This window comes from Balaenoptera physalus (assembly GCF_965194825.1).
Source record: "Balaenoptera physalus genome assembly, chromosome: 5".
NCBI lineage: Eukaryota > Metazoa > Chordata > Mammalia > Artiodactyla > Balaenopteridae > Balaenoptera > Balaenoptera physalus.
The window spans coordinates 88009263-88033656 of record NC_138884.1 but is presented as its reverse complement, the minus strand read 5'-3'; the positions used below and the strand labels follow the sequence as shown (position 1 = coordinate 88033656).

Genomic DNA, 24394 nt, shown 5'->3' with positions numbered 1-24394 from the left:
CAAGACTCACTTTCTAGTATTACAAAGTCCAGGTGAGTCTAAATCAAAGTGTCCACTTCACACCCAGTCTAAAGTGTCTGCTTCTCCTTGGTTCATGTTCTCGGGTCTGGAATAGAGGTAGACAGGCCTGGGCAGTTCTGCACCATGTTTCCTTGTTCTTCCTTCATCCCACACCCAGCCTTGTGGCCCTCAAAATGCTGCTTCTGCCTCCAAGTCAATAAAGGGGAGGGAGGATGGAAGAAAAGAGCAGAAACTAACAGAAACGTATCCAACCCTGTCTGCCATCTTGCATTTCCACATCTGTGTCCAAGTGCTGGCTCTCTCATGGAGCTCATTGTGAGGAGAACTTCAGTGGGACCTCCATCCACCCTGACACGAGCAGTATTATCTGATTCCTGCCCCTGCAGTCCCCCTCACTTTCTCTTACTGGTGGTGTCCCCACATTGGCATGTAGCCCTCGTGGGTGAAGCCTCATCAAGACGGCTCGAGCCTGGCTATTTGTCATGACTCCATGAGTCCCTGAGAAACTCACACATCCTTACCCCTTACTTGCCAGTCTCTGAAGGCACAGGCCTCCCTGGGCCCACTCTGCCTTCGTGGGCAGCTCTCATCAGGTTGTTCCTTCCACAGTTCTCTATGAGGGAGGTGGGAACTAGTCTCCATATTTAAAAATCTTCCGAAGCTTCTGGGGCCACATCTTGGGTTCTCTCAAGAAATCTCTGAGTGTGTTCCACCCCCAGTGTTCACTGGAGAGGAATCTATGGGGGCTTCTCTAGCTCAGCAGGCCTTAGGGAGTAAAACGTGGTCTCCCAGTCCCCACAGATAGTACATCCTACTTCCCTCCTTTCATGGGGGTGAGTCTGGGGGAAACATCACTCATCCTGAGGAGGCAAAAACGAAGCAGACTCTCCTCCAGTTTCTTCCAGGGAATCTTTCTAGTCTTCAGTCTTCTGTCACATAGACTGGAGGAGGGTGATGGGGACGAGGGTCACAGGAGCAAGGTGATCACTTTTTAGTCAGCCCAGCAGGCGTGTCTAGCAACTCCTCTTTACAGTGTTGCAACAGCCTATTGCTTGGGTTCCAGTGAAATTTCTGAGATTTCAGGAAGGGTCCCAGTGATGGCTAATTTTATGTGTCAAACTGACTAGACTACAATACCCAAATATTTGGCCAAACACCAATCAAGTTGTCACGGTGAGGGTATTTTTAGATGAGATTAACATTTAAATCAGCAGACTGAGTAAAGCAGATTACTCTCCATAATGTGGGTGGGCTTCAACAAGTTGAAAGCTTTTTAAAAAAAGACGGGTCCTCCAAGGAAGGAGGAATTCTGACTGCAGACGCCTTCAGGCTCAAGCTGTAATATCAACTCTTCCCTGGGTCTCCAGCCTACTAGCCTACCCTGCCAGTTTCAGACTTGCTCCCCACCACAATCATGTAAGCCAACTCTTAAAAATATAGAGATAGATACACGCACACACACGCTCTCTCTGTTGGGTCTAGAAGTTTCCCTGGAGAATCCTGAGTAATACAACCCTATTTAACATTTTACATCAGTTCTACAAAGAATCATAACTTGTTTTGCTCCCTCTGGACACCATGATCTCATCGCCAGTAGTGAGTGGATTCTATCCACTGTAAACATCTGTTTATCAGTACCTGGAACAGTTCTTCAACTCAGAACTTTAAGAAGAAATCATCACCAAAAAATCCAATACATATGATGAAATGAGAACAGTTTATAATTGTCTGGCATATAATTTTATACAGCCACATACACTATCCATGACTGTGACATTGGCTTCCAAATTGTTTTCCCAAAAATATGAATCAAATCTATCATGCTCAACTCCAGATTTCCTCTTGTGTCACCCATGCTCTTACTGTCTAGTCTTGTGTGACCATATTGCTCTTGCCGTAAAGTAGCCCATGATGGAGTAAGGGTGATTTCAGAAGCCTTATTTCCAATTCATCAACATTCTCAGGTTCACATCACACTTGCTTTAAAGTTCACTGTCAGTACACAGTATTTTCATTAGATGTAGTTCAAGGAAATTGTATTTCTCCAGCACACTTTACCAAATGCCTGCCCCTAGCAACCTGTTTCCTTGGGAACGGTCTCTCCCTCTCTCTGCGGTGCTACATCTTTCTGTTGCTCTCTGTCTGCTGCCCCTGAGTTCTGTATTGGCCACACTACGACCATAGAAGGTTCTCATCATGAACACTCATTTGTTGGAAGCGTATCTTTCAAGTTAAGTCCAAATTAAACCCAGAGCTCCCATTGCCCAGAAATGTGAACCTGTGGTTGAAATGGTACCACTTAACTCCACGATTGAGTGGGTCACAAAATTCCATCACTACTGTTTCTAATTGACAGAGCTAACATTTACTAAATACTTCCTGTGGTCCAGGCACTGTTCAAAGCACTAATTAGTCCTCCCAAGAATCTTTGGAGTTTGGCACTGTAATTAGGCCATTTTACAGATGAGAGACCTGAGGTGCACAGAGGTTAAATAATGTATCTAGGGTCACACAGCCAGTGGAGCAGGAACAGGTTCAAAGTCCATGTTCTTTACTACAATGCTATGGCCGGCCCCCAGAAAGAATATCCTGCCTGAGGGTCAGCCTTATCTTTATAAACAGAGACACTTTTATATATTTATTTGTGGCTAAATAGGATTCTGTATATAGTTTTTAAAATTCATTATATGTAACAATGTCTACACCAAAAAAGCTTTTGATAGGAATTTATATTACATGAAAGAATATTTTAAATGACACCAAAAAAAATTACTGGCTAAGAAATAAGGGGCTAGGGAGAGACAACTGTATCAGAAAATCATTTCAAAGGAAGCTACCAAACTTGAACAGAAAGCTTAGCTCTGGGGTTCCTGGCAGCCGTGACCAAAAGAGGAACATAGTAAATTTCACATCTTTCATCATGTGATAAAAAGGAATCAAGGCAGTTCATGGAGAAAGGTACAAACTTTATAATACTGAATTGTGAGAGGAACCTATCCTGTTTTTATTTTGTTGTTGTTAATGACAGCTTGTGTCTTCAACTGCATTTTCAAGACAAAGCAGATGTCCACGTATGAAGGTCAATGAGAAGTTTATGTCTTGGTAATTTTCCCACCTGACCCCCTCAAGAAAAATTCAGATAAAGTTTTTCTCACAGGCAGGGCCAATCATATTTTCATTAAATGAGTGGCTCAGGCCCCAGGACTCACTTATTTAAGCCTCTCTGGCTGTCATCTGGCTCCAGGAATACAGCAGGAAGAGACCTGAATTCAGCCAACGTGAACTCCTTATGCCAGATTCTTTTTTTTTTTTTTTTTTTTACTTCCAGAAGTCTTGGTTAACATAAGTGCTTTTAAATCAATTTCTATTTTTTGCTTATTTCAATTTTACTTATTTTATGAACTATAAGTCTTAAAGTTAGTTCTTCTGAACTAAAATGATGAAAGATTTCCCTTTTAGATCACTCATTTGAAGAATCCATCATTTAACTTTGGTGGCTAAGTATTTCCCTTATACCTAACCTTACAATAGATCTCCTTGCCACTTAAGACCACTTTCTCCAAATTCTGCCAATCGTTGATTTGAAGTGAATTTCTGATCCAGTCCTTCATGTGGGTAAGGTAATTTGCGTCTTCATCCTCTTTCTCCAGAATAAAGTCAATTCCTTTATCCTTTCACTAAAGTGCAGTCTCCACGCTTTTACTCAGGATTGTAACTTTACTTCTCCTTCTTCAAGTACAGTCCCATACCAGCAGCAACTGTATTACCTGGGAGCGGCTTGGAAACAGATTCTCTGGTCCCACCCCAGACCTACAGAATCAGAAATTCTGGGTGGGGCTCAGCATTACTGTGTTTGAACAAGCCCCCAGGTGATTCTGATGCATGCTTAAATTCAGCACCACTGCACCAGGCTTTCCTTTCTCAAGCTTTTTTTGCTGTCTCCCATGTTTTCTAAATCAGTAAGTAGCTGGTAACTGGAGCTAAGCCAGATTGTAGACTGTATTCCCATCTTAAAACTTGGGAGCTTCAACAACCTTGGAAATCAACTGACTCTAAACAGATACACGTACGTAAATTGCTTCTTTTAAAATCCCTTCTCATTAGTTTGGTTTTCCATCTACTCTAATATTCCTGGTGTTAGTCTCCAAATGTTCTGATCTGTCTTATAGATCTTAAGTAATGAAGAAGCACAGAGCTAACAGCTCAGTTTCCCCCGGCAATCCTTCCAGTGGGAAAATAAACAGAAATTACCTTCCTGAATTGTGTTTTGGGGAGTCAGGCTTGCTGTTCGGCACGTATTTTTCCATTTGCTTCTGGCTGTTAACCAAACTGCAGTAAAGAGGAGCTGCCCAGCCTTAGTCAGAAAATTGGAGTGATGGCATGAATTTCCCTTCTCATGGGACAGAGTTCCTAGGCATCATCATGGCGCTTAGAAGGGCCATTTTCGAAATAAAAATAGTCCTGAGTTTTGCCAAGTTTTAGACAGCCGAGTAAAAGTTCTCAGAGACTTCATTTCAACTTTGTGACTAATTGCCTTGTGTACTGTTCTTGACAAGTGAATAACAAATGGGCATTTTATGGAAGCCATGATGGAGAGTTTTGTTTTATTGTGACTATTAGTGCATTATAAACAAAATGCAAAGTGCGTATGTTTTAATCTCAATGAACTTGCATTTCTTGAAATGAGACTTGGAAAAGCCAGATAACCTTCTCCTGAAGAACAATGATTATATATATATTTTTTATTATGGTTCCTACAGTTATGCTTAGAAATGGACTTAAAGAGGATTAAGTTGGCAAGAAGGAACATTAAAGATTCAGTGACCTGTGCTATCATTCATTGATGTTGTATAGTCACTTTGTTCAAGGCACTGATATTTGCCAAGCAGAGCAAGTGAGAATAACACTCATTTTTTAAATATATATAGATAAGTATCAATAAATCACTCGTTAAATTAGGGACCACTTCTTCTGGAAAAGCCCATGATGTATATTTTGTGTCATAGCTCTTTTTCACTTAGCCAATCACAAAACCTATCTGCTCTCTCTCTTCCTTGGCAAGAGATCTCCTTTCTCTCTTTACTGAGGGACAGAAGACATCCACCATAAACCCCCTGACCTCCCCTGTTCATCTCCTCCTCCAATCTCACCTCCATTTGACCCAGTCTGTAGAGTATCTCAACAAGAAAGGCTGCTATCCAAAGATACCACCTCGGCCTCAGCTGCCTCAGGATCTTCTCTGCCAGTTCTCTCTCATATCTTCAATGCCTCCCAGTCTAGTGGTATTTCTACATGGTTCTAACTCACAGAGTCTCTCCCATCTGTTTGGATGCCAAGCAGCTTCAGACCCTCATTTTCTCTTGCCTGGACTCTTAACTAGTCCCTCCAATTGCAGCCTTTTTCTTCTTGGCATTTTACACCTGTTTACAAAGTAACGGAACCACCTTGTTAAAAGACATACGTGATTATGTTGGTCCCCTACTCAAAAACTCAGCAATATCCAAAAAGAATTTGAAAAAATATTAATAGGAATCTCAAGGTCCTCCACAATCCACCTCAAGACCCTCTGCCTTCCTTTTCAGAATGGCCGTCTTCTTTACACTTCTCTTTGCAGCTCAAAAGGCTGCCTACTGTTCTGTGAGCGTCACTGCCCAGCTTCAGACCTCTTGCCACTTCCCCATCTGCAATGTCTCTTCTCTGCTGGTTGAAATGCTTGTCCTCAGTGTGCTTCCAGTTCCAATCAATGGCACCCACCTCTGTGTACCCATTTTACACTTTTATTACAACACTGCCTTCCACTGTGGCCAGTTGTTTGTGCCTGAGATCAGAGACAATGTCCTTTTCATTTGCTTATCTTTCTCAGTGACAAATACGATAATTTACCAAAATTAGATGTTTAGGCACTGAGTTATTGTAGATTGTGTGCTGTTAACCAAGTGGATAATCACAGAGGTATTACAGGGAAGCAAAGAATGTTAACTCGTTTTTATCAGACATTTCCTTCTTCTGCAATATTACTTAAATGCAAGGTCCTTCACCCATGTCTAGAATATGGGTCTACTGACCAATTAAATTCTCATTTGAAGAAAGCATAATGGAAGCCCTTGTGTAAAGTAGAAAGATAAGGCTGGGATTAGAAATGCAAAGTCCTGGGCTTCCCTGGTGGTGCAGTGGTTAAGAATCCTCCTGCCAATGCAGGGGACATGGGTTCGAGCCCTGGTCCGGGAAGATCCCACATGCTGCAGAGCAACTGAGCCGGTGCACTACAACTGCTGAGCCTGCACTCTAGAGCCTGTGAGCCACAACTACTGAAGCCTGCGCGCCTAGAGCCAGTGCTCCGCAACACGAGAAGCCACCGCAATGAGAAGCCCGCGCACCGCAACTAGAGAAAGCCTGCTCGCAGCAACGAAGACCCAACAGAGCCAAAAATAAAATAAATAAGTTTATTTAAAAAAAAAAAAATTCAGACTCCTAGCCCTGGCCTTCTCCACTAACCTAGTTGCATGGGTTCAGGCATGTCATTTAATCTTTGGGGAAGACAATTTCCTCATCTGTAAAATGAAAAGTTGGTACTATATTCTCCCTAAGGTGTCTATCATGTCTAAGATCTTATCACTTTTAGCCATCACCATTATCTTTTACCACCTTTTGTTACATAACATCTACTAGTTCAGTTTGATGAACAATTTTCCCTAGCATAGGTAACTATATGTTGAATGTTATGAGGATTTCTTGACGGCTGAAAGGTCTTAACCCAAGTAATTAACCCCCTGAGAGAGATTAGGCTGTTCACTTCTTCCTAGTCTTTCCATGCAATCACAAAGAACAAAGTTTACTGGATGAAAAAGCACTGGGAGACTGCTAAACCCACAGCCCACCACTCCTACCAGCTGCCATCTATTCATCCAACAATATCTACTGAACCTTTATTATGTGCCAGGCACTATTCTAGGCATGAGAATACGGTGATAAACAAGACAGATAAAGACCCTGCTTTCTTGGAGCTTATAGTAGAGGAGAAAACAGATAATTAACAAGAAAATAAAGGAATTTTTAAAAGGTCATTTTAGCTGGTGATAAGGTACAATTAGAAACAATATGACAAGGTGTTGTAGTAGGTACTTCAATGGCTAATTTAGCTGGAAGGTCTAGCTGAGGAGGTGACATCTGAGCTGATGTCTGAAATTAGAATGACAGAATCAGTCATGCATGCAAAATCTAGGAACATCAAGAAAGCAACCCAACTGTAAGTCAGGATTTTAGTGGGACTATTTCAAGGGGAAATAACTCCTAGGAGTTATTTCACCATTCTCCCCAGTGGCGATGACTTCTCCAAAGTTGAGGGAACTTTAAGCCCAATTCAAAGTTCAAAATCTCTCTAAGGCAAAGCTACAATCCATAGATCATCTTTGATATCCTATAGCAGCTACTCTCACCTGTTTTTCCAATACACACACAAGATGGGGTTCACATTTGTAAAACACTCCTATGGGCAGACCCAGGTTTTTTATGGCCTGTGACACAACAGGGATAGGCTTTGGGTCATGAGCAACTTGTGGAACTCTGCCCCTTTTAGTCCCTTTCAGAAATGTATATCAAAAGGAAAGTTAGTAAGAATGTCACTGTTAGACCTAGCGGTTGCCAGAGGTGAAGCAGGTGAGGGGATGGGCAAAATAGGCGAAGGGGATTAAGAGGAATATAGTCAAATATTATTGTAATAACTTTGGATTTGCGTAAGGTACAAAAATATTGAATCACTATGTTGTACACCTGAAACTAATATTTAAGTCAACTGATTTCAATTAAACAGAGAATGTCACTGTTAATACCCCCTAATAATTTTTCATTCACAAACTTTAGTGATTCCTTTTCAGTAACATTTGACATCTAGTGGCAGATGGAGTCATAGTAATCAGAGACCAAAGAATTAGGTCCGTGTTCCCCAGTCAGTCCACGTTTGAGCCACCCATCCTTCAATGCCATTATATACCATTGCCTGCGGGCTCTTAATGGGAGCTCTGTCCCGGTCATGCTCCAGAGCTTAATGGATAGGACTATGACCTTGAAGTTCTGTTGACCTGAGCTCAGATCCTCGTTCCGCCATAAACTTGCATTCTCAACCTTGGGAACAATAGTACCTAACTCATAACTTCATAGCAAGTGCTATCATTATTGATAAAAATAAAAGTTTTGTTGTTATTGCCAGGCTTCTAGTTACCTCTTAAAAGCACCTTCCTCATTTATAACTGCAAGCATTATATCAATAGAAGGAGGCTGCTAACTCCATCTGGAAGGTCCTTTCCCACCCTCGCCCCAATCTGTCCATTTAAATCCTTTTTAACCATCGAGGGCCAGTTCAAGTTTTGCTTCCATCCCCATCCACAGTCAACCTTCTGATTAGTTCCATCTTCTGAGATCCATGAGCCCCAACTGACACTACCAGGCTCTTTGTCCCTTCATGTCTACTTGCCTGTCGCATGTCCTGTTTTCCTTCCCATCCAGCCTGTAACCTCAGGAAGGGCAAGAATCTTGCTCTTCATTTATTGTGCCTTCCTCTTCACTTAAGTGCTGAATGAATAAATGAATTCTTATCCTCGGTGTGAAGACTTCCCTTGTGCCTCTAGTTCAAATCAATGGCACCCACCTCTATGAACGTGTTTCGTACTTTTTTAACAGCACCACCTTGCATTACAGTTGGTTGTATGTGGTGAGAACAGGGGCACTTGTATTCAGGCAACCAAATGATAAGAATGAAGCAATCACTCATACAACTCAATAAAAAACAAACAACCCAATCCAAAAATGGGCAGAAGACTTAAATAGACATTTCTCCAAAGAAGACATACAGATGGCCAATAGGCACATGAAAAGATGCTCAACATCGCTAATTATTAGAGAAATGCCAATCAAAACTACAATGAGGTATCAACTCACATCAGTCAGAATGGCCATCATTAAAAAGTCTACAAATAACAAATGCTGGAGAGGGTGTGGAGAAAAGGGAACCCTCTTGCAGTGCTGGTGGGAATGTAAATTGGTGCAGCCACTATGGAGAACAGTAGGGAGGTTCTTCAAAAAACTAAAACTAGAGTTGCCATATGATCCAGCAATCCCACTCCTGGGTATGTATCCAGACAAAACTATAATTTGAAAAAATACATGCCCCCCCTATGTTCATAGCAGCACTATTTACAATAGCCAAGACATGGAAACAACCTAAATGTCCATCAACAGATGAATGAATAAAGAAGATGTGGTATATATATACAATGGAATACTATTCAGCCATAAAAAGAATGAAATAATGCCATTTCTAGCAACATGGATGGACCTAGAGATTATTTGAAATACTAAGCGAAGTTAAGTCAGACCAGAGAAAGACAAATACTGTATGGTATCACTTATATGTGGAATCTAAAAGAGGACACAAACGAACTTATCTACGAAACAGACTCACAGACATAGGGAACAGACTTGTGGTTGTCAAGGGGGAGGGGGGTGGGGGAGAGTTGGATGGGGAGTTTGGGATTAGCAGATGCAAACTATTATATATAGAATGGATAAACAAGGTCCTATTGCATAGTACAAGGAACTATATTCAATATCCTGTAATAAACCATAATGGAAAAGAATATGAAAAAGAATGAAGCAATCTTGTGGAGAGTGAGTTTAGAACCACATAGGAGGAGACGGTTTTTTTGAAAATGTGGGTTGCAGTCTAATAGTGCATCAGGAAATCATTCTAACCCAGTGGGTTACCATCAGCAATTTTTATTGGAGTAGAACTGTAGAGAACAAAATGGAAAGCATCAAGGTGGACTGCAGATAATACAATTAACAATTATTGGTGAAACACCTTACGGACCCACTCCCAGAATGTCTGATTCTATAGGTCTGGGGTAGAGACCGAGATTTTCCATTTCTAAGAAGTGTGTGTGTATGTGTGTGTGAGAGAGAGAGAACAGGATCGCAGTATAAAATGTGTTTTTACTGTAGGTCACTGTCAAAGTTTGAGAAACTTTGCTCTATCTCATAGATAGAAGAGTCAGGTCTAAGAGACACATCTTCATAATTTCACCCAAAATACTCTACATATATTATCTCAGAATATTTTAAAATCCTTGGCTTTAGGATAGGAATCCTTTAGGCAGATAGGAATATATGATACTATTGTCATCATAGAGTAAAAGGGGCCAAGGCATTTAAACAGAGATCTAAGGAACAAATCTTGGTTGAGCAGCCTATTTGGCTTAACACAGGCATCCAGGTAGACAGTAACTGATTCAAAATCAGAACCCAGATTCAAAACGGTTAAATTGTGATTTCTTCACTAATTAAATGAGTGCTTTCTAAGCAAATGCAAATCATGCAAATCAAGGGTCTGTGCTTATCGTAAGCGTTATGAAAAAATTCTATAGAGTTGTTTTTAATTTGTCAACAAAGAATCACGTTCATAATGCTTTTAAACTGTAAATATGCCATGGAAGTTGTCATGCTCCCAAATAAGCAACAAGAACAATAAAAGGCTGCAAAGGATTAATAAGTACAGAATGGATGATATTAGAAATCTTCATCTCATGATCCCAAAGAAAATAAGTCTGAACAACAGTCAGTGGTCGGTGAGACCATTCAGCAGAGCAGGCATCAGGTGGATGCCACCCAATCACTGGCAGTCTCAGCATCACTAACACTGGGTCAGAGCTTATGTACCTCATGGCTGATGCAGTAGGAGAGCATAGCATCATCTGTGAAGTATTCTTGCCTTAAAAAAAAAAAAGTGGTGAACCTGAATGTGATCAAGGCTCTAAATCTGATCGCCAATTTACAGGAACTATAGAGGTAATGAGAGAAGATGAATGGCAACAGGAGGCAGCAATCAGCCAAATCTATGATGTGGGCTAGTCAACAACAGTGGTACCCAGGTGAGATTCCGGAGGGCTTATTAAAACACGAATTGCTGGGCTGCATTCCCAAAGTCTGTTTCAGTCGGCCTGGATGGGGCCTGAGAAGAAATCTGCATTTCTCACACGTTCCCAGGAGTTGCTAAAGCTGCTGGTACACACTTTGAAAACTACTGGCCTACAGGACAAATAACCCACTATTAACCAGTGACATGAGAGACTGGGGATGTTACAGAATAAAATAAATTTAAAAGGCCTACAAAGCCAATGCAATATATGGACTTTATCTGGACCTTGATTTTAAAAAAGCTGTAACTACAAAAATAATTTTGAAACAACTGGTGAAATCTAAATATGGACTGAAGGTGGGATTAAGTTAATAAATTACACTTAATTCTTTTGAGCATAATAATAGCATGATGATTACATTAAAAACTTTTTTGAAGTTTTTGAAGATACATGCTGAAATTTTTGTTTTGTTTTTTGATAAAATAATAGGATTCCTAAGGATGGATGAAAAAAGATTATCAAAATATTGATAATTGTTTGAACTTAATAGGTATCTGGGGACTTGTTATATTAGACTCTCTACTTTGGGTATTGTTTGGAAATTTTCATGACTTGTTTTGTTTTTTTTTTTTTAATGACCATTGCCTACACTAGACTTCTCCACATTATAGAGAATTACATTTTCCTCATCTGGAGATCAGCCTTCCAGTGCCCTCAAAAATAAAAATCTAACACTAAGAAACAAAGATAAATTACCTTTTATGCTCCAGAAGTAGCTGTAATGAAACTATACTAAAGCCATGAAAAATATTCTTCAGATGACATTCAGATTTAACATACAGTTCTATAAGAAATGGTTGGTCTAGTTTCTGATTCCACATTAGGTATAGTAAAGGAAGACTGCCAAAAATAGTTATAGAGACAGCAGGAAAAGTCACAGCTCACAGCCTGACATTTATAGGACAAAAGAGAAATGTATAAATGAGTTGGATCAACACTTCAACAGTGATAGATCATTGACTAATTCATCAATAATAAACGTGTGAGAATTTATCAGTTACCATTCTAATTCCCTTACTTATTTTAATGCTGTTAATCCACATGACAACCCACAGAAATTGGCACTGTTGTAATCTGCAATTGACAGATAAAGAAGCTGGAGCACAGAGAGGTTAGGTAACTTGCCTAAGATCACACAGCAGAGGGCCTGTGCTCTTAACCACTTTCAGGGCCAGCTCATCAATAAAAGTTAAACAGAAGACAATGGGTGAAGCTTAACACATATCTAGGTGAAATGAAAGTATGAAAGACAGCTTAGACATTTTTTTCTATTGAAATTTGTTTAAAGAGGTTTTAAGATGTCTAAATGGATAAACTGTCTATTTGGAAGTCTTTTGAAGAAAGTATGATATGGTAGAAAGATCATGGACTGTGGAGTTAGAGACACCTGGGCTGAGTTGGGCTCCATCTTTAACCAGCTGTGAGATCTTAAGCAAGTTACTTGACCTCTCTGCTCCTTAGATTTCTCAGCTTTAAGGTGGAAGCAGTAATGCACAACATTGTCATAAGGATCAAATGAGTTAATGGCTTATAATTTCAATTTATAAGTTCATATTTTTCCCTTATGAAAAAACTAGTGGTGCTGGATAAATGAGTTGTTACTTTATAATAGGCACAATCACTGAAATTACTAGAAGATGCATCCTAGAATGATCTTAAATAAACTGCCCTTATCCCAGAATTCAGACAAGTTAGCAGAGATGAGAGGACTGGTGGAGGGCCCCTTCAAGAGATGGTTACATGAAAGCCTACAAAAATGTCTTATCTCCAGGAAAGGAAAACCAAGACATATGAGTTTGGTCCCAAGGAAATGAGCCAACATGGAAGGGAGGGGTGGGTCTGAGCAGAGCCTGTGTGCTGAGATTGGGAAGTGGGAAGGGGAGGGACTCAGAACAAGGAAAGAGATTATACAAGATATGAGGATTTTTAAATTGAAGTATAGGTGATTTACAATATTGCATTAGTTTCAGGTGTATAGCATAGTAATTCAGGGTTTTTTTGCAGATTATATCCCATTTTAGGTTAATACAAGATATCGGATATAATCCCCTGTGCTATACAGTAAATCTTTGTTGCTTATTCTATGTATAATATTTTGTATCTATTAATTCTGTACTCTTAATTTGTCCCTCTCCCCCGTGGTAACAATAAGTTTCTTTTCTATATCTGTGAGTCTGTTTCTGCTTTGTGTATAGATTTATTTGTATAATTTTTTAAATTACACATACAAGTGATATCATATAGTATTTGTCTTTCTGACTTATTTCACCAAGTATTTCATTCTCTTTTATGGCTAAGTAATATTCCACTGTAGTGTGTATATATATATATATATATATACACACACACACACACACACACACACATACACTACAGCTTCTTAAGCCAATCATCTGTTGATGGGCACTTAGGTTGTTTCCTTGTCTTGGCTATTGTAAATAGTGTTGCTATGAACTTTGGGCTGCATGTGTCTTTTCAAATTACAGTTTTTAGAAGGACTCAGTTGTGGAATTCCAGTTACAGATTAGGCATATACTGAAGGGGATACTTGCAAGTTGCAGCAGGTCTTCATAAGCCCAGGCCTTAGTAATGGGTACCCATTAATAACACTGCTCTTGGCACTAAGACAGCTAACACTTAATGAGCCAGCTTTCTTCTGTCCAGTTCTCAGGCCCATGGTGCACAGGTCAGGCTTCCTCCTAGGCCTGTCTGCTCTGTCCCCAGTTCAAAAAAAGAGACTTTTCTTGGAACTGTGGACCAGCAGTATATGCATGGGCGATTCAGCTTCTTTTGTAAGGCTTTCAAAGCAGCACTGAAAGGCCTCAGGAGGGTCTGCACACGCACACAGGCAGTTCTGAAGGAACCCTTAGACACACTGACCAGGGCTGACCCCTGCGAGGCAGCAGGAGGAGCAGTGAGAGCCTGCTCCGGGCCAGGCATTGGACGATGCACCCAGGCCAGGATAAGGACCCGGCCAGCTGCACAGTGGCTGTAAGAACCAGGCTTCATAGGCACTAAAGCATGACTGGAATTTGTATTTTTCAGTATGGAGCTACATATCAAGTCTGAGCATGGGACTTTGTATATGTTAACATAAATTAATGCCATTTCTACTGACATAATGCCCTCAATATTTGCTAACTTGATGGGATATTTACTATGGTATTATCTATAAAAGCAAAAAAGAAATTGGAAGAATCTAAATACTCGTCAGTAAAAAAAGTGGTGAAGAAAATGTGGAATATTCTTACGATGGAATATTTTGGTTATACAAAGAATGGACTAGATCTAAATTTATCAACATAGCCTAATCACAAAAAAAAATAAGAATGAAAGAAGGGTAGAATATGCCCCCTATATAATTTATGTAAATGTTAAAATAGAATGCCCATAAATATATATTTGTATGTATAAAATATAAAAATAGACCGAAAGAGTATATAATATGTGCAAACTTATAATTTGTGCATCTTGGGAAGGAAGAGGAGAATCAGCCTGGATTTGCAGGTCAAAGGGGAATTCAACTTTATCTGCTATGTTTTATTTCTTTTATTTAGAAAATGTCTATTGGAAATAAATGGAGTCGGTAAGACTAAAGGTAAAAGGAACTATGCTCAAGTACTGTACACTTGTCAATAAGACCATTTCCTACAGGGATGGAGGCTCAAAATTCTGGTACTGCTATCAGGTATACTGGAATTGAACAACTAAGTAAATGAATGGCAGATGGTGGGATCCAGGTTTCTCACAGCTGGATTCGAAATGTACAGATCAGCAAGGGGAGGTGGCTAGAATAATCCACGTGGTGAGAGGTTAGAGTTGGAGATGTTAGTTATGAAGTTTATGGAGAACTCATTTCATTTTAAAATAGATTTAAGTGTATGATGAACAACTTGATATGGAGCACAGATGGTTACCTATGGGAATATTTATTGATATGTGTATATACACAGGTTAGCGCACACACATATAATTCTGAGAGGGCGTAAAAGAAATGAACTGCGGTAGCAGCAAGCACATTGAGCACCCAGATCTTGGTTTCTAATTCCATTCTCCAATAAAAGGAACAGGGGCTCCTTGGAGAAATGGGTGATTCTGAGAGGGGAGTAGAATATACACAAGCTAAGCCTGGAGCATCTTATGCCAGAAAGGTACTAGTTCTTAAAAAATAAAAATTGCCACAATGGTGGGGGCATGTTAAAGGGACCCAGGAGCGAAGTGAAAGAGCTTCCAAAAGGCCAAAGCTGGAAAAATTTGAGCAACAAAATAAAGTAGCATTGGAATATAACCCAAAGTCTAAAATAGCCACGACTCCCTATTGATATCAAAAAGTAATTGGATAAATTAATAAATTCTGTGCACAATACCAAATTAGGTAGATTAGGTAAATTTTGTAGATACTCCACCCTAAAGGAGGGGCGCATAACTCCCACCCCTTAAGAGTGGGCTACACATGGTGACTTCCTTCTAAAGAGTACAGTGTGAAAATGGGGTTTGGGAGGTAACCTTACGGTAGAGAAACCCAACAAATACTACTTCCGCCAGGTGATGAAGGTCAATATCAACATTCAAATTACGTTAAGAGTAAATACCATTAATATGAGGAAAACAGCACTTCTGTGATCTTCCTCCCCCAAACCCCTAACTCCAGTCTAATAATGAGAAAAAATATCAAACGAATTCCAATAGGGCACATCCTACAAAATACGTGACTAATACTCCTCAAAATGATCAGGGTCATCAAAAACAAAGAAAACCTTAGAAAATGTTACACACCCAAGAGGAGCCTAAGGAGAAATGACAACTAAATGTAATACGGCATCCTGGAACAGGAAGAACAGTGCATTAAGTAAAAACTAAGGAAATCTGAATAAACTATGTGTTTTAGCTCATAAAATGTACCAATATTAGTCCAATAATTGTAACAAATGTACCATACTGATGGAAGATGTTAAAATAAGGGAAAACTGAGGGAGTGTGGTGGTATATGGGAACTTCCAGTACTCTGCTCGATTTGTCTATAGGTCTAAAACTGTTCTAAAAAATAATCTATTAATTTTTTAAAAATCACTTGAAAATATGACCATATGTTGAGTTTTCAAGATGAGCTGTGGGGACAGTTATTTTATACTTTGTATGTTTCTCTATTTTTTAATTTCTCAGAAGTAGAAAAATAGAAATTGAGCAGAATTCTGTCCCATTATGTGAATTCGTAATTATGGTGGGCAATTTTACTCTCAGTTTTGTTCATATTAACACTGATAAATTAAAAGTCACTTATGGAATAAGGCCAAGATATAAGCTAAAAATTGCTGAACTTCTTTGTACACGTCTTTATATAAGTAGGATGGATTTCTAAAAGTGGAATTTTATACCTACTGCCAAATTACATACTCAGCAAGGTTCTACCCATTTTTACTGGCACCCTGTGTCTGAGTGCCCATTTCATTATTGCCTAGACACCACTAAGTATTATTATTTTTCTCTATCAGTTTGATAAGCAAAAAAGATCTGATCACATGTGTTTACATTTGCAGTTCTATGAGTATTAATAGAGTTGAGCATTATTATTATCTTTCATGCTTACTGGCATTAGTTCTTCTGCTTCTATGAATCATCTGTCCATGTGCTTTGTCCATTTTCCATTGCTTTAGAGAGCTCTGTACAAATGTTTGGAATATTACCATTCTGTCCTTTCTGGTCTTCTATGACACCATTCCACGCTCCCTCCTCCTGCTTCTGTGCCCACACAAAGGTTGGTGGTCCTCAGCCCTGTGCTCTTCCCACTCTTATTCCTTCCTATCTAATCCATACAGATCTCTGAGCACTCTTCCAGAATGAAAGCTCAAAAGGAGCAGGGACCATGACTGCCTTGTTAGCAACACCGACTGTCCTGCCTTGCCTGGGAATGAGGGGGCTCCTGGGACTTTCAGTGCTCAAACTGGGACAGTCCCGAGCAAACCGAAATGGTCAGTCACCCTGCGAGGCAGACGCTCTTTAAAAGGAATCCTTGCATATTTCTCCGTTCTCAGTTTCATAAGGCAACTGTTTGAGGCTAGGGTTGTAACTTGTATTGATACTTTGGAACCGATTAAATGAACTGCAAATCCCAGAATGGTTCCATTCCCTGCAGTTCTGTTACCCAACCCTTTTCACCCTTTTGGTCACTTCCTTTGCTCCAGTGTTTCTAGAGAATTGTCGACCTAAATAAAAGGGTAAAATGAGGCAAGCTCAAAATTGTAAAAAGGTGAGTTTATTCAGGAATAGCAGAACTGCAATTCGAGACACACAAACTGTAGCAAACTACAGGTGAGTCCGCTGAGGGTTTGAGGGAGGCTGTCTTTATGGGCAGGGAATGTAAAGAGGGCAGAGTTCAGTGAGAGTCTGTTAAAGTCAAAAACAAACGGAGAACAGCTTTGAAAATTCCCTAAGCACACAAAAACCAGCCCAGTCATACAAACAAAGCTCAATTCAGCTTATTTTGCGAGACCAACCCCACGTGGGTCATTTCTTGTTCATGCCTCTGGAAACCATAAGCCTAATTTCCCAGGGTTGATGATATGAGGCAATCCCTCACCAACTCCCTATCATTTAAGAAAATTCCAATATTATCAGTTTTCTGTAAATCAGGCTTTTACAAGAAAACAGTTTCTCAGTCCTTAAGATTTGTTTTCCTAAGGGCACATGTGTGAGATTTTCCATTTTATATCCTCTGGTTCCATTTTAGATTGAAATTCTTTCACAGAATAATAGTTGTGTTCAGTATTTTCCAGGTAATGAAACTTTGTTACAGAGAAAAGCACATTGCAGTAAGTGAAAGGTAGCAGAATTACTATTGATATAAGTAAATAGTATTGATATCAGTTAAATTCAGCAGTGGGTTTTAGCATGCAAATTTAACAACCACAGTTAAACCATGAATATCAGTTTTAAGAAAAAAGGTAAAAATTTATATGAGCTGAGACTCTCAAAGAAACTAGATAGAAGCATTAACTTATTCTGTTGTACAGTAAATGAAACTGGTAAGTCACTTAATCTATGACTTTACCCCCTCAGTACCTTTAGGATGAATTGCCAAAGATGCCAGATCTTATGTTAACAAACACTGCTTCATTTTGTTCATCTTTATGCTTGTACGAGTCAGCTCAGGCTGCCATAACAAAATACCATAGAATGGGTGGCTTAAACAACATAAACTTATTTTCTCACAGTTCTGGAGTTTGGAAGTCCGAGATCAACGTGCCAGCATGGTCTGGTTGCGGTGAGAACGCTAGCCTTCTCTCCGTGGTCTTGTTTGGCGAAAGGGGCTCTGGTCTCCCTTCCTCCTCTTATAAGGGCACCAGTTCTACTGGATTAAGGCTCCACCCTTATGACTTCACTTAACCTTAATCACCTCCTTAAAGGCCCTATCTCATTCACATGGGGGGTTAGGTCTTCAACATATGAATTGGGGGGGACACTTGTCCATAGTAATGCTGATCTTTTTCAGAAGAGTTGAATTTAAACAACTCAAACCTGGTTCTTAACACACCAAGAATAATACAAATTGCTTCATTTTTTAACATTTCTATTTTATGTGTGGGTTGTCAGCTCCCCCTGAAGCATTGCCTGTGTTCCCTGTAAAGGTTAACTCCACACCTCTGTTCCTCTCCTAGGCCGCTAACTCAGTGAACCCAGGTTAATTCGTTTAAGCCTTTTTATCTCCACCCTAGAAAGTGCTGGAGTTTGTTCTTATCTCACCACATAGTCTCACCTTCCTACCACCTGTAACAACCATTTACCCATTCTTTCCTCCTTTCTATCTTCTGTTTCTCTTTCTTCAGTCAAGAGATGTTTCCCTTCTCTATCTATCCAGCTGTACTTCTCAGTATCTATTTCTGTTACATGTATGTATGCTTGAGTGTGCCGAGTATGTATGTTTCTCTATAAACTATGTTTAAGTAAAGTAGTGGTGCCTTACACCGCTTATATTGCCAGGTGCTTTACATTTCACCGAGTGTTTTCACCTAGAGTAACTATTTGATCCTCACAAGAAACCAGAGTAGATGTGTGACCAGATAAGTACACAAGGGTAAAATATTATCTCCGTTTACAGATGTGAAAGCTGATATTTTATACTTAAAAAATTTTTAAATCAGTTGTGAAGATGTTTCTCGACTTTGGAAAAACATTGAGAAAATAACATTAAGTACGTGAAGCAGGTTCAGCTGACTCTCGGAATGGTTTAGTAGGTCCTACTCTGCAACAGAGCACTGACTGTAAAGGTTGGCTGTGAGCTCCAGGGAATAAATCATAACCATCTTTGTCTCTCCACCCAATGTCAGATAAAAAGAATGCCAACACCCAGGGCCATAACACTGAACAGTCCTTGTGAACAGCGCCTTCCGGAAGTGTGCAGCACACAGCTTGCACAGACATGCATGGTGGCCCGACCAGGGGCACTGGCTAGAAGAGCCATCTCAAGGAAGTAAGCCGTCTGCAGGCACACTCTCAGGAGGGAGCATAGCACAATAACTTGATGAAGTAGAAAGAATGAGGTTATTGAAAGCCCCATATTCAAGTGCTAGTATTTCCGTGTCTTCTTAGAAAAGTGGTCTGGGCAAGCCAGGTGAGGTCTATGAGCTTTGGTGTTCTCTTCTGCAACTCTCCCTATTTCACAGACTCGTGAACGTTAAATGAGATCATGTACAAGAGAAAATTGTATATATGAATGTGGATTTTATTTTAACAAATAAAAGAGAAGCTTAAAGAAAGGAAGGAATAGTTCCACCTGCCTTGTATTAGTGACTGGGTGGGAGGGAACAGGGCATTTACAGAGTATGTGCTTCAGCTTGTTATAGCACCAATTGGTGGGGCGGGGAGGGCGATAGAATCTCTCCTTTCCCTTCCAGCTTCCCCATGAGTGATGGCGCATCAACAGCAGTCCAGGGAGCACTTGCCCACCTGCCGATGAAGTCTAGCCTCCATAACCCCAGAAAGACTGCCCTCACCTGTCTTTCCTGGTATCCCACAACAGAGTATAAGTAAAGACATACTGAGATCACCAACACCATCGAGAATACATCAACCCCTCTGCTCTGTTTGCTGCAAGAAAAACTGCATTAGCATCAGACTCAGACCCCAAAGATTCTCAATTGCAAGCCCAGGCAGAACTAATTGCACATAAAGAGCTGGGGGGTGGGGGCAGTGGAGGGCAGGGGAAAGAATCAATGTTTGCGCAATGGGAAAGAAAAATCAGTTGAGGGGAAACAGAATGTTCTCTCTAAGCCTTTGAAAGCAGTGGCTTAGATGTATCTGTATCAGTGGCTCAGATGTATCAGATGTATCTATAAAGAAGGAAAGGATGATACAAAGAGTAGAGTCCTTTTACATTTAAGTTCTCAGTTATAAGGAGATCAATAGTTCAGAAAGTATTTGTTTTAAAAAATTGAGGTGAAATTCATATGGCATAAAATTAACCACTATAAAGTGAACAATTCAGTGGCATTAGTACATTAACAATGCTATGCAACCACCACCTCTATCTAGTTCCAAAGCATCTGGAAGTATTTCGTATGCCAGAATTTTATACACAGACAGTACTGTTAAAAACAGTAGAAATTTTTCTTAGACTTTTCAACCATTTGGGCTTAACTCCAAGATTGTATTTGAGTACTCAGTTGGATTGTTGCTTCTTGCCTAACTACTATTGTATATCTTCAGTGTTTCAGGATGGGCCAAATTAAATATGTTTTTACTCAGGTGGGTGGGAGAGGCGATGATAAATTTCTACAGACAAGAGAAATCCCATATGTTTATGTTCATACGTGTATTGACAGCATGTTTAAACAATTCAATGAAAAGTTGAAAATTATTTCAGCCACATGCATTTCTTCCATACAGGGTCACACAAGCAGACTGATCAATGGTATAACTAATAAACATGGACCTCAATGCAAAACCAAATATAATCCCTGAACTCTCCATCAAATTTCTCCAGAAACTGGCAAAGCTGTTTTAACCAAGCAAAAAAAAAAAAATGATCTTCTTGAACACTGGGGTTAGAAGGATGTAGAAAATCTGATTCTTCTTCAGTTATGGGAGTGAATATTCTACGACAGTGAACAGAAAAGAATGCTTTCTTATGCATAGCTTCTGTAGCTGCCCTAGGCTCGTATACTCCCCATGGCTACAGGGCTAAGGAATAGTCTGATTAGGAAACCAAGACTGGACCGCCATCTTGCCACCTCCACTTTTACTGCTAGCATTTTAGACTTGGTCCTGCATCTCTACCCCTGCTCTGAGCCACTGACTATAGGAGCTGGACTTCGCAACTGAGTTGGACTGTATCTTCCTCTAAATTGACTGTTGCCAACCCTGGCAGATACAGGCATGCCTTGTGTGTTACCTTATAACTGTAGCCACATAGAACCCCAAAAAGTCTTCCTGAAAAATGTGGTAGCAAATTTCCCTTTTGCTGTTACTCTTTCTGTTATTTCTCAAATAGCGAGGTAAGATTGAGACAGAATCCTATTTTGGACTCCTGAAAAGTAACTGCTTCGTGATTTATGAGCATTCCACCCAAAGGAAGAATCAACAGAGAGAAGGAGAAGACTTGGGGAGAACAATCCAATAAGTAACTTTAAGCCTATCTCACATTATTACTTTTCTGAAGTTCTGTATTACTTTTTATACAGTAGGTGCTCAATAAAATTTGTTATTTGAATTGGATGAGGATACTTTTTCTTCTTTAATAATCTCTACTCTAAGGAACATTTTGCCTTACTATACTGATCAAATAATTCTAGTATTTGGTGCCAGCTGTTCAACTCAAATAATTATTTTTAAATAGCCTTCGATTTTTTGTAATGATCTGCTGTGTTCTCTGTCCTGTCCCTTTGGTGCTTGCTAACCATTACTCATGAGACCACATATGCATTGCCCATAGCAAGTGGACCTCAAATTCTAGATTCATTTGTAACCGCATTTTAAAACCCAGATTCCTGGGCTCCCCAAGCACTGTGGTCCTTAGGTCAGAGAAGGGATCTTGTAGCTTATATTTTAACAAACACCCTGGGTGATCCAGGTGCATGTCATCATGAAGCACATTTCAGAAACTGATCCATAAATTTGGATCCATGAATTTGGACTCTGAGACCAGCCTTATTTAGAGCAGAGCAAAGACGAAGAACCAACAGTAAATTGCTAATACAGAGATGATGGTCCTTCCCTGGGGCATGACCTTGTTTCACTAGTCACTCTTTCCCACTTCATGCCTGAAATCCAGCTAGTATTGCCCTGGATCTTGGTTGCTGGGTCCATCATATTCCTGGGCTTCATTGGCTGCTAGATGAAGAATTGTCAATTACTAAATCCCATATTTAATGTTCTGCCTGTTCACCAAGTCCTTCACCCAGTGGCCAAACTCCACCGTTTGCCTTTGGGGATTCCTCCAAAAAGTCCAACTTCTACTGTTTAGAAGTCTACTTAGTCCCTTCCCTGCCCAGGTAGGTTTGCTGGATAATTCTTCCCAGTACTAAAACCTCACTCTTCATGACAGATTTTTTTCTTTTTAATTTTTATTTTATTTTTTAATTTTATTTTTTGGTTGCGTTGGGTCTTCATTGCTGCACGCGGGCTTTCTCTAGCTGCGGTGAGCGGGGGCTACTCTTTGTTGCAGTGCGCGGGCTTCTCGTTACGGTGGCTTCTCTTGTTGTGGAGCACAGGCCCTAGAGTGCGCAGGCTTCAGTAGTTATGGCACACGGGCTCAGTAGTTGTGGCACATGGGCTTAGTTGCTCCGTGGCATGTGGGGTCTTCCTGGACCAGGGATCGAACCCGAGTCCCCTGCACTGGCAGGCAGATTCTTAACCACTGCGCCACCAGGGAAGTCCCCATGAGAGATATTTCTGACTGAGGGTGCTGACTATCCTTATCCAGAATTAGCCAAGATGAATAGGATAGTCACCAAGCTGGCTACCCTTAAAAAGATCATCTCCCTCTGTATCTGTGGTAGAGTAAGAGGTCATGTCTGCTCATTTACCCAAGTTTAACATGAGAGATTTTAGAAAAGGAATTGTTAAGTGAAAAATAACTCTAAATAATATTATTTTTGTTGCATACAACCTGTTGTCAAGAATAGCCCAAAACAAATGCAGATTAAAATAAAAGTGCTCTAGGACTGCCGTGGTGGTGCAGTGGTTGAGAATCCGCCTGCCAATGCAGGGGGCATGGCTTTGAGCCCTGGTCCAGGAAGATCCCACATGCCGCGGAGCAACTAAGCTCGTGAGCCACAACTACTGAGCCTGTGCTCTAGAACCCGCGAGCCACAACTACTGAGCCCATGCACCACAACTACTGAAGCCCGTGTGCCTAGAGCCCGTGTTCCGCAACAAGAGAAGCCACCGCAATGAGAAGCCTGTGCACTGCAACAAAGAGTAGGCCCCGCTCGCCACAACTAGAGAGAAAGCCCGCGCAACAACGAAGACCCAACGTGGCCAGTAAACAAATAAATAAATGTTTAAAAAATAAAAATAAAATAAAGGTGCTCTTAATTGGCGTTTAGGGCTGAAGTGAAGGTTGCTGACAAAACTGGTACTTTCCCAAATTGTTACTCTACCTGCTGAGATCTGAAATATTATCTTTGTTTGAATAAAAGAAGTTTCAAATAAGAATAGTACAAACACTAAGGATTTCTTTCTCTGTCTTGGTTCATTCATTTTTTCAACAAATATGTTTTTTAATATTTTCTATGTGCTAGGAATAAACAGCTCTGGCCTCTGCCCTCATGGGGCTTACCATCTCGTAGTAGAGTTTAGGTCACGAATTTATTTTGGAAACAGGTCTACCCAGGACTTTTATTCCCTCACCTGACTGTGTGAGATGAAAAGAACACTGTGGGTTGCAGAGGTAGTAAGAAATGCCCCCAAGGAAGCCAAACCACAATTCTCCTTCCAACGGATACACAAGGCTGGAAGTTTATGGTAAAGGTGCTAGTCAACAGGAGGAAAGGATGAAGACGCCCACAAGTTAAAGAGAAATCTTCCCATGGATACTATAAGGCAGACCAACTTGCCTTGGATAGTATAGATCTTTGTTAGAGTTCTGTATGTTCCTTCCTTGTTTCTACTAGATAAGACATTGAGGATTAATTGAAATACCAGGTGCTATATAAGCTAATATTTTTGTTAGCTTAAGTCAGTGGTTCAGGCACCAGGAGGGCTTACTAAGACACAGATTTCTCAGCCCTATCACCAGAGTTTCTGATTCAGAAGGTCTGGGGATGGGCCTGAGAACTTGCAAGCCTAACAGATTCCCAGGTAACACAGATGCTGCTGGTCTGAGGACCACATTTTTAGAACCATGGGCTTAAGCAAACACTTAGAGGAGCCTTGAAAATGTTGCTCCACAAACGAGGATAGACAGC

At 40.3% G+C, this 24394-nt stretch overlaps 1 protein-coding gene and 1 long non-coding RNA gene across 2 annotated transcripts in view; one reads left to right on the top strand and one right to left on the bottom strand.

Moving 5' to 3' along the window:
* The window catches only part of LOC309662142, a 141135-nt gene extending 120819 nt beyond the window's left edge, over nucleotides 1-20316 (bottom strand). The window contains exon 1 of the long non-coding RNA XR_014264532.1: nucleotides 18189-20316. This is a non-coding gene — a long non-coding RNA (uncharacterized lncRNA). The remainder of the gene's footprint in view (nucleotides 1-18188) is intronic.
* NWD2 (NACHT and WD repeat domain containing 2) overlaps nucleotides 1-24394 on the top strand; it is a 198153-nt gene that overhangs the window by 151947 nt on the left and 21812 nt on the right. The gene's annotated exons all lie outside the window — the stretch shown is intronic.